This window comes from Rhipicephalus sanguineus, chromosome 2 (genome assembly GCF_013339695.2).
Source record: "Rhipicephalus sanguineus isolate Rsan-2018 chromosome 2, BIME_Rsan_1.4, whole genome shotgun sequence".
NCBI lineage: Eukaryota > Metazoa > Arthropoda > Arachnida > Ixodida > Ixodidae > Rhipicephalus > Rhipicephalus sanguineus.
Genome location: NC_051177.1, coordinates 6,427,383 through 6,439,505, shown reverse-complemented (window position 1 = coordinate 6,439,505; position 12,123 = coordinate 6,427,383).

Sequence of the window (12,123 nt, the reverse complement as noted above, 5' to 3'; positions counted from 1 at the left end):
CCTGTATAGTAGCGATGTAATGGTTAATGGTCTATACGAGCGAATGTTATCCTTTTCTCGATTGCCTATAATAGATAAGGGTCATTCTACTTTTTCGCCGTCAGGTTTCGGCTGTCCTGTAAGCATTCTTCTACGGCTTGCAGCAGTGCTTCTTTAGTGTTTTGTCCTCGTTCGTTAATGAGGCTAACGGGAACCCGATCTAAACCCGCGGCAGTGCACTTTGCAATTTTTCCTTCGGCCTTTTTCTAGTTGAAATTCTCTAGATCTTCCTCAGTTGCTCTCTCCGTCACACTTTTACTCACCGCGGTAATCCCCTGGACGCTCTTTTTAAAAGAATCGGCTGTTACCTTTCGGATGTAACCTAGCGCTTCGTACCTTTCCAATTGATTTCCTCCGTCATCTACAATACGTTGTTGCATTGTGACAGACTTCCTACCCAGCGCTTTTAGGTGGCTCCAAAATATCCAAGGCGCGGCCGCCTTTTTTTCGTGAATCTCTGTCACCCAGACTCCACTTTCACCTTTAATTTTTGCCTCGACCAATTTGTGTACAATAGATTTTTTCTTTAAATATTTTCCATCTTTTGTTGACTTCGTCCTGCGGCCGCTTCTTCTTTATTGCCCTTCTACGCTCCCGTGATGCTTCACGTCGCTTCTCGATCGCTTCCCGGATTTTCTTCTTCGACCAGCTTTTTGGCTTCCTCTTTTTTTCCAGCAAATAGTTTTCTTCTCTTTCCCTATCTCTTTCGTCATTAGATGTAACAGCTCACTATACCCCCAGTCCTTGCCTAGTATTTTGCCTGCTTTTTCCTCGACTCTTGCGGCTATATTTGCTATTTGTTTGTCATTAAAATACGTGCTGCCAGACTGTGATTCCATGCTCTTATTTCCAGTTTTATATACCATTTGTAAGGTTATTCGTTTACGATCACTACCCAAGCTTTTAATACCTTCCTCGTCTATTCTCATTTCTCGCACTGTGAGATAAATTCTTTCAGTTATGAGACAATAATCAATAACTGATTGCTTGTTTCCGACTTCCCACGTGATCTGGACGTCACATGTAGCCCCCCGTGTGAACTATCGACAGACTATGTTGCTCGCAGAAATTCAGTAATAACGAAATCCAGTGAATTCAGTAATTGGTGTCTCAATATCCGTCAAGGTCATGTATGTGAGCATTCATGTCCCCTAGAAGAATGATTTCGGCCCCATTACCAAATTCCTTAATAACCGCACTCATGCAATCCACTATCTCCTGATTCTTTTCTCTGCAGTCATTCCCCGTCCACAAGTAGGCTACCCCTGGCCACGTTTTACAGCGAAAGCTGTTATGAGATCACAACAAGGGCCGTATTTGGCGCCGTAGTTGTCCGCCGCCGCCGCCGGCGTTCGTAACACCTATTGCGCGAAATACGAAAAAAAGGTGGCTGATCCCTCTGTCATAGGAATCGGTATAACAAGAAAGTGAAACGTGTCGTTACAGAAGTAGTTCATTGTTTATAGATCATTAGTATATGAGAGCTTGTACAATGTCTGCCGTTGTTTGGCAGATATAGCCCGCTTGATGTGGACGCACTCACGTTGACTCCTTGTGGCACATCTCCGTACCGACGACTAACGCCCGTGATCATGACTTAACCCTTGCAGTAGCTGAAGTTCTTCACACATACATGGACGCCGTATTTTATTTATTTATTTATTTATTTAAATACTCTCAATGCCATTTGCGGCGTTACAGAGAGGAGTGGTTACAAGTTAGAGATGGCAGTCTTGAATGATGCATGATCAGGGTTGCTGGCGATGGAGGCAGGAAGGTGGTTCCATTCGGATGAAGTCTTCGGCACGTAGGAGTGGAAGTATATGTTGGTATGGCAGAATGGCACATGGACTTTGAAGTTATGGTCGATGCGAGATGAAACGTAAGAAGGTGGCGAGAACAATGTGCCTTTTATTTCAGGATTCATGAAAGAAATTTTGTGGAAGAGACAGAGGCGGGCCTGTTTCCTCCTGTTAGAAAGGGTAGGAAGGTCTAGAGAATTTTTAATTGATGAGATGCTAGCGGTACGGGAGTAATTAGCGACAATGAAGCGAGCTGAGCGATTTTGGATGGCTTCCAGTGCATTAACAAGTGAACAAGAATGAGGATCCCAGATTGATGAGGCGTATTCGAGTTTAGATCTGACTAGTGTTTTATAAAGAAGAAGTTTTAATGAAACAGGTGCTAATGAAAAGTTACGGCGCAAGAAGCCGAGAGTGCGGTTAGCATTGTTAATCACATAACTGATATGATTATTCCATGTTAAATTGTTATCTATGTGAACACCTAGATATTTGTAAGTATTGACAGACGACAACTGAAAATTAGAAATTGAATAAACAGGGCTAGTGCAGTCAGTACTTCCTCGAGAGATCCTCATTATTTTACATTTGTTAATATTCAGTTTCATTGACCAGAGTGAGCACCAAGATGTAATGTTGTCAAGATCAGATTGAAGTAGTGATGAATCATGAGAGTTAGTTATTATGTGGTAGATGACACAATCGTCGGCAAATAGCCTGATTGTTGATGTAATGCTGGATGGAAGGTCATTAATATAAATTAGAAAGAGTAAGGGTCCAAGGACAGAACCTTGCGGCACACCAGATGTTACTGAACAATTGCGTGAGTCATGATCGTTAGCTGTTACATGTTGGGTTCTGTTAGATAAGAAGCATTCAATCCATCGTAATATGTTTGAGTCAATATTTAGCATGCTTAGTTTTAGTAAGAGTAAACGGTGAGAAACGGTGTCAAAAGCTTTTTGAAAATCAAGGAAAATGCAATCGATAATGGAGCCAGTGTCAGATGCTGAAAATAAGTCGTTCGTGAAGAGAAGTAGTTGGGTTTCACATGAGTAGTGTTTCCTAAAACCATGCTGACTGTTATGAAAGAAGTTATTTTCTTCGAGAAATATAATTAGGTTAGAATAGATTATGTGTTCGAGAAGCTTACATGGAATACTAGTCAAAGTGATGGGCCTGTAGTTAGAAGGATTAGATGAGTCACCTGGTTTAGGCACAGGAACCACCTTCCCCGCCTTCCAGTCACTGGGCAATGAGGCATTTTGCAATGACTGTGAAAAGAGCTGTGAAAAAATGACTGAACAATAAATGGCAGTTTGTTTGAGAAATTGGGGAGCGATTCCATCTATGCCAGGTGCTGAGGCTTTCATTTTTAGTATGAGGTGAAAAAGCCCCAATTGATCAATGATGATTGGTTCCATTCGGGGATATCCAGGATGGGCTTGAATTGGTAAATGATTGGAGTTGTCAACGGAAAATGAGTTTTTAAATACGTCTTGCAAAGCTTCGCAGCACCTGTCACTTGCAATCGCCAAACCAAGTTCGTCACAAAGATCAATGTTCTTATTTTTTGGACCATTTACTAGACACCAAAACTTACGAGGGTTAGACTGTAGAAGAGAAGGAAGGGTATCGCTGAAGAAACTATGTTTAGCAACTGCATAAGCTTTTTTGTATTCTAATGTTGCGTTGTGATAAGCCGCCCATCTCTCCGTGGTATCAGATGATGAAGCGCTGCGGTAAAGTCGTTTTTTTTTATTACGTAAGCGAAGAAGTGCTGATGTGAACCACGGAGAGCGGAACGCCGTTCGAACAGTTCGCAAAGGAACATAACAATCTATAAGTGAATTAAACTTATTTTTGAACGATACCCAGTTCTCCTCTACAGTGTTATCAGCGGCACATGCAATGTATTTTCAGTGAAAACTTCCAACTCAGTACATATAGATGCATAATCAGCTTTCGCATAATCTTTTATAACTTTAGTTGCGTGCATAGGACGCTGTGGTTGCATTGCGCAGGTGAAGTGTACAATGCGATGATCACTAAGCCCGGGTAGGTAATGAATCGATGAAATGACCGAAGGATTAGTTGTGAAAACCAAATCAAGTATATTTGAAGAAAATGCTGTGATGCGCGTGGGTTCATGGATTACTTGGGTTAAATTAAAATCATTGCATATGTTTAAAAAGCAATTACCTTCCGCTGAAAGACAGCTAGCCGTTCCATCCTCACTGCTCCAAGTAACTTCTGGGAAATTAAAATCGCCCATGACAAATATATGAGAATTTGGGTATCTGACAGAAACTGCGTGCAAACAGTCATGGAAGTTTTCGCAAAAGTCTGAGGGGCAGTGAGGCGGATGGTAGCAAACGCACAAAATCACTTCCTGATACGCAAATCGAACGCACGCGCATACGATTTCTAGTGGCGAACATATAGGAACAATATGAGAGGAAAATCTATCTGATATCGCGATGAGAACACCGCCCCCTGTTCTTGTTATTCGATCTGATCTGTAAAAATTGTAGGCGTTTTTGCAGTGTAAAACCTCAGTGTTGCGAATTTTACTTGACAACCAAGTTTCTGTTAACACTACTATGTCCGCAGAACAGTCATCAATTATAGAAGATAACTCGTCACGTTTGCTTAGCACACTTCTAATATTTGTAAACAAGACTGAAACTGGTTCAAGTGTTGCGGCACGTTTAGTAGGTTGGGATTGCTAGGAAGAGGGAAGAACACTGCTAGGAATATTGGTACCTGAAGGCGAAAGTGAAGAAGCAAATTCACGAGTAAGTTCACAAACGCTGTCGGTCTGACTGCAGTAAACGAAGCATTTTTTGTTAATGAATAACTTGTTGTAACGCACTGCAAACTGTTGACCAGTCGACTTTCCGTACTCGTACAATTTTTTACGCGTGTTCCTAGTTTCTTTGCAAAAATCTTCACTTAAGCTGACACCGGTACCTTTTAATTTGGCCTTGTTTGCCATAATACTTTCCTTAACCTTAAAAGTAGAAAGCTTTACAATTACAGGACGGCACTTCTTATTTGCGTATGAACCAAGCCTGTGCGCACGTGAAATGGCATCGGTCGGCAGTTGGAGACCTAGAGTGGACACAATCTCGCGAACTTTATCTTCGGACTGCGACCATGTTTCGGCTGCAGCATCAGGTATTCCGAAGAATAGAAGGTTTTCTCGCCGTGACCTATCCTCGAAATCATCTAGGCGTGAACGTAATTCAGCGTTCGCCCCACGAACAGTATCAGTTATAGTTTGCTGCAGGTTACTTGGAGGTTATGGTGAACTCCGCGAAAATGTGGCATGAACAAGCGCGTAATGAACACTGATACTCGACATGCACTCCTTCAAAGCGTCGTGAAACGCGAAGAGAAGCGCTACTCGCGTCATGTCTTCCTCTAGCCTGGCCGTTAATTCTCAAAGGGCGAGCGGGGAACACGGTGCGACAGCCAGGCGAGCGTCGGAGAGCGATTTCTCGATATGGATGGATGCTATGAGCGCGGCTTCTGCTTAAGCCACCGCCTCGCGGTTTGTTAAAGCATTGACGAAATTCGATTTCATTGGCAACGCGCTGAGTCGGACGATCGTAGCAACGGTGCGTTTCTTTCTTTTTTTTTCGAGCTTGGTGGCAAGCATGTCACCACCCCGTTATACAAGGAGCGCTTAGCATGCATCCATCCATCCATCCCAGAGCGTCGAAAGGAAAGTGTGAAAGATAAAAGGCGCGTTCATGTGGCCTCCGTTATGTGTTTGGCGGTAGCTCAGTGGGCTAGACACCTGGAAGATATTGTCGCGGACCGAGAGGTCGTGGGTTCAACTCCTATCAACGGAGCTTTCTGTTATAGTTTTTTCTTTGGCATTTGCTGGCATTCATTTCGTTGACGTATTTCCGTGACGGAAATACGTCAGGAAAGTCTTGGTGAACCCCGCATAAAACACTTTCGTGTTAAAATAAAACAGTGAGTAATAATAACAATAAAGTAAATATATAAACAGTGTTGGTTAGTGCTTAGCGAAAATGTTGATTGTCGGTTATTGACGCGATTTCAGCGGGAAGGTGGTTCCACTCCGTCGCGGTGCGTGGTAAAAACGATTCGGCGAATGTTTTCGTTTTTGAAAATGGAACACCTATTTTATGGCGATGATCAATACGGTGGGACATATAGTACGGCGGAAGAACGAATGTATCGTGAAGAGTAACACGTTACTCACACAGTATCACAATAGTGACGTTGTGCATTATTCATGCGGCTTCTCAATGAAAGCGGCTGTACGCTGTCGAAAACGGACACGTCGAGGTTTAACCGTGCCATTATGATGCATACTTAACGCCATTGTTGGCGGTGTGGGATCTTATCATCACGAATGTTCCAGGGGGGTACCTGTTCTCAATGCGAAGCATTTCTTGGGAACCTCAGGCACTTTGGCCGTTTCTATCTATCTATCTATCTATCTATCTATCTATCTATCTATCTATCTATCTATCTATCTATCTATCTATCTATCTATCTATCTATCTATCTATCTATCTATCTATCTATCTATCTATCTAGCCGCCTACGCCTCGGCGCTCTGCTGGTCGTCTCCATAACTTGTAATATACCGAAATTGGCATAGCAGGGGATCAGCGTATGACGAACACGATTCACTGAAATATCTGTCGCGTAAGTCATGAAACCCTTTCTCTCAATCACGTGAGGCACATACCCGCATACCAGAGTTCATGTTATGCGGGTATGTGCCACAGGCGATACAGAGCCTCAACCAACACAGTAATGGCGAACACGCACATTGACATGCAAGGAAAGTGATAACAATAATAATTGTTGAGGTCTTATGTCCCAAAACCCCGATATGATTATGAGAGACGCCATAGCAAAGGGCTCCGGAAATTTAGACCATCTGGTATTCTTTAACGTGCACGGAGATCGCCCAGTACACAGGCATTCAGCATTTTGCCTCGATCGAAATGCGACCGCCCCGGCAGGGATCGAACCAACGACCTTCGGGTCAGTCGCCGAGCACCCTAACCACTACACCACCGCAGCCGACGCAAGGAAAGTGAGGGAGCTGAAGAGAGAACACCCCTGGAAGACGCTCAACTACCAGCCACTCGTCCACGTGGTCCGCAACGTGGACTACGTGGAGAGCAAGAAAACCGGGGTAAATGCTTCCCTACAATAAATCTGCCGACACAACCACGCCTCTCATTCTTACCGGTGACTTCAACATTGACTTATCAAGACCCAACAACGCCTGGTCCTTATACTGCGTGAAAGACGACTTGGACGTGGACAGGGCATCAAAAGACCTCGCTACCACGTCCAGGATAGGGGGCGTCGTAGATAATTTTATCGTAAAAGGCATTTACGATTTCCGTCAGCTGTACAATACCTTGCACTTCACTACACTTGGACCCCTCGTAGCCGCGATCACGAGCGGATCCGATAACAAGTGCGGTCCAGTTGCTGGTGCTCACCGATCAGAGTGATGATGACCTTGTTCAAGAACCCCTCCTACACATACACAGAGGTTCGTGAAACGTGCATGTGTTCTCCGTCATGACGGACAAGTATAAGCATAAGAACTCTAACGCAACTGTAACAACTGCAACTGTGACTGTAACGAACGTGCAGTGCACCTGCGCGTGCCACTCGGCTGCGTACCATATATCTAGGGAAACCATCCTAAATGAAGCTTAGTTGGGAGTAAGGCCTGTTCTGTGCATCTGTCTTCTTTCTTTGTCCTGTTCGGATTCGCGCTATCCAGTCCCGGGTTCGTCGTCTCCGGCACGGCGCAGAAAAGGCCCTCGAAGCAGGATGTCAACAAACAACACGGGTTTATTAACCGAAGATGCAGCACAGTACGACAGTCACGGGCTTGCAGGCCGTAAAGAGAACTCCGCAAGACCGATCGAGTACGCTTGCCAGCGGCGCTACGACTATCACACAAAGGGCAGCAGTCGAGCACACGAACGAGAAGCCGCCTGCTAGAGCAGCGCGTCAACCTCTCACCAAGGCCTGAGAGCATCTGACGCGGGCAAGCCCGCGCCAGACAGAAGCGGGCTCAAGGGGGAAGGGGGTTGTCACTGGCGGCCAATGAGGAACGGCGTTGCGCAGTGACGTAATCTAGCTTGGTGGCGTGAGCATGTGAGTAGGTCCAGGCACGCCCGGACGCGTGCCCGCGCGCCGGGAAGCCGACGCATGGCTCGCACCAGACAAAGAGGCCTGGCGCTGCCGCCGTGGTCGCCATACTGCCGATTAACGGCGGTCCCCGGCGCTCGAGCCGCGCGGGGCCCATACACGCGCTAGCTGGGGAACGAGGCTCCAAAGGGGAGGGCGCACTCAATTCCCACATTATCTAGGGAAACCATCCTAAATCAAGCTTAGTTGGGAGTAAGGCCTGCTCTGTGCATCTGTCTTCTTTCTTTGTCCTGTTGGATTCGCGCTATCCAGTATTGAAGAATGTATAAGCACTACATATCAGCTTGCCGCGTCTGGTTTTGGTAACACCCATGTTGCTGTTGACATCGTTACGCAACTGTAAATAACTGGTTATATATACATATGCGACAATTCAATATACGAGTGTGCGTTTAAAGCTTCCACATTTCTGAAGCGTCATTTCGTAACGTTTCGCTCATTGTGAAATATGACGGGTCACCATCCCGCGCATGCTTAGCATAACATCGATTCCCACGGTACGTGGGATCTGCCGAATTTTTTAATTCGAAGCGATTCTTAGCGAACCTTTGCTACTTTGAGCGTTTCTATCTATCTATCTATCTATCTATCTATCTATCTATCTATCTATCTATCTATCTATCCATCTATCTATCTATCTAGCCGCCTACGTCTGGATGCTCTCACGATCGCCTATTTAACTTGGGGTAGACCAAAATTTGCATGGAAGGGTAAGAGGATTTGAGGAATATGACTGTGCGGTCATGACATGAACAACTTGAAAATCCTGTCGCGTACGTCGTCAAACCCTTTCCTCCACACACGTGTGGTACATACCCGTTAACCCCGGGCCGCGGTGTACGGGTATGCGCCACAGGTTATAGACAGTTTATATCTACCCAGGAACGGCGAGAACTGACATTAGCAATTTAAATGCGAGAGCGTTAAGAAAAACCGACATCAGCGGCGTTGACCCGACGAATGGAGTAAATATAATTTAGGATTCCAGCAGGAATCGAACCCAAGCATTCTGCGTGGTAATCATGTATTCTACCACAGAGCCACGCCAGGTCTATAAACTGGCTTTAAAAAACAGCCTATGCAGGCTTAATGGCAGTGCAACGTCAGTTGTGGTTGTGGTGCTGGCTTTGTAATCTTACAAGAAAGCAATAAACACTACATATGTACCTCTACGATACAGGCGTCAAATCAGATTAACGTCTGTGGTTCTACTGTTGGATCCGCTTTTATAGCACGATTCCTACGATTCATCAAGCTATACTGAAGCACTGATTGACCCCGGAGGAATACATTAGCGAAAATCACATATGATATTCATATGATTGCACCATAAAGTGCACTTACGGCTTGTGTACTCTAACGTGAGGGCTGACGTTACGTCGCACCATAAGTTACCGTTTAAACGCCAGTGTTGTCGACGCGCCTGGTAAGCCCACAATGTGCACACAGCTACTACACTTACAAAAACATGTCGATCCACCTCGTAACGCTTGGCTTAAAGCCATAAAATACAGCATACAAGTACTCGCTAGCTGCTTCGCATGAAACCGATTCCCACAAGGGGTGGGATCTGCCGAATTTTTTTTTTTCTGTTCAGTTGTTATGGTTGGCGTTTGTGTATTGTGTCAGGTGTTATTGTATTCACTATGAGCAATTCACTTCTAAATGGAACGAGGAAGCATGGCGGCCGCTTTCTGCCTGCGACGAACTTCGCGCAGGTGCAGCACGCGCTGTTCTTAACTCTTTCGACGTCCTTTCGTTGTCCGCCTGATTCTCTGTCTTCGTGAAGCGAAACGTTTCAGCGTCGAAAGCGCGCCGTCCGCGGCGTCGGGCAGCGGCTGCTAAGCGCTTCATGTTACATTTGGCTGTGGACCGCTGCGCACAGCCATTTTGTCACGACCTCAGAACGCGTACGTAATACTCGGATGTAAGTGAATGTCTGCCTGAGCTCGTGCAGTGCGATGGGACACCTACCTAGGTTGTATAATTCAACAGAGTCGACAGCTTGGCAACTTGGGGACACATAACGCCCATCATACGCTGCACACGAAACAAGAAAAATCGGAGAAAACTTAAGTAGACGAAACACTCGCTTGTTTTCTCTTCATTGTACTGTATCGTGTTTCGGGACCCCTAGAAGATGCCTCGTACGCGCCCCTCTGCTACCAGAGCAGACGTGCCGCGGGTGTGGAAAGTATCTTGTTGGGTCGACGCCGCGAGGGCCAGCTGTTTTAATTTCCGCGACGGATGCGCACTTCGCGGTTCATCACAAGGAACGAAGGTGGCAGCCAATGGTGGCCGGGTGCGGTTGGCTCTTCACCTATTTAACCCGTGCAGCACGCCTACAACATCGCTGTGGCACTCGGGCAGAGACAGCTTCACTTAGGGTGATAGGGTTGTGCCGTACTTGCAAGTTCATAGATGGCCGTAACCGCGCTTTTCGTGCTTTCCGGTATTTATCTGTAACGGGATCGCCGCAAGCATTGACGCTGAAGTCAGACTTATTGATATAGACCGTTCTCTGCACTTTCCCAAAGGACGAAGGCGTTTTGCGTGGCGTCAGTCATATTTATTTATTTATTTACAACAATAATGTTGCGGGAGACCAGGGGAAAAAAGCTGATCAATCAGCTTGAGGGTGTCCTGACCACCCTACACGTATGTCAGCGTAAACGGTGGCTACCAACAACAACAACTACAACAAAAAAACGCACACATAATATATTGCGCATGGCTCATTTCCATGCAAGAAGGAAGCGTGCTTGCATAGACAACAAAAAGAAACTCAAAAACCTTTCCTTTGAGAACACAACGAAAACGAAAACAAATAGAGGACGACGTTTTGAAAGCAAGTTCATGGAAAGGATATTGTGGTAAACGAGTTAAGGGGCGCGGTTAATCTTTCCACGACAAATTGTGATCGCGACATGCGCCAACCGGTAGGCATATGGCCAGCGACTACGACAGGGTATAATCTTGGTTGGGGATTCATCGCAGTTACATTGTAACCTTAGTAGGCTTGGAACGATTACGCGTTAGTGATATTTTACTTGAAAAACAAGAATGCGTAGTACTCGAAAGTCTTTATTTGTTCGAATTTCTCCAAATATTCGGAAAAGCGCGATTTCGCATTTTTTGAGTCCACTATGCTTATTATATCTAGGGGAAGTATTTGATTCGTATTCAAAATTATGAATACTTGCACACACCTATGAACTACCGATCAAGCAGAGAACTATAATTGTTATTAAAGGAGGGTACTTGTTCGAGGGCTATAGTTTCCTTGTTAGACAGAGCCCAACGAAACTAACATCCAATTAGCCAACGTTTCTTGGCTTGTCTGTTGGTTTCATTTGTTGCGTGTATGAAAGTTATTATACAGCACAATTGATCGCCTAGGCTGATCTCACAGCTAGTAGGTGCTCCATAATTATAATCAATTTTTTCCAGCTCGTAAAACAGAAGCAGCTGTAGAAAAGCTTCACCACTGTGTGCGCCTTCTTTTTTCAATGCACAGGGAGACCAGTAGCGCCCATAGCGTCAGCTTTGTTCCATTCCTTCGCGGCGCTGCCACCAAGTCCGACAATGAATCAACTAGCCCCAGCCAAAGTACAGCTGGACCTGTAAGTGTTAAAGTGTAGGAGTATGCATATATTCTCTGTAACTGCGACTTGTCACTTCCTACACTTTAACTAGCAACTGGTTATGCATGCCATCACGCTGGCAGTAACTTTTCTGCAGTGTACAGGACAATAATGAACAATGTACTCTAGCGAACGGGTCTGGGTAAATATTGCTACGTGGCGCCACAGATAACTCGAAACTCGATAGGGAAGAAGACGATGTCTGAGCTCTCGTGCAGACTGGGTTCCATCTTGTATGCCTGCCTGTTTTATCGATAGTAAACATATTTCTCAGACGCCTTTTCCCCGTAACATTTTGGTGGAGAGTGCGGGTCCTCCCAGAATCAACATCCACGACGATTCTACGCAGCGGACGTTCCTTGGCTGCTTCTACGATGGCTGATCGCGACGAGAACGAGGATTCGTCG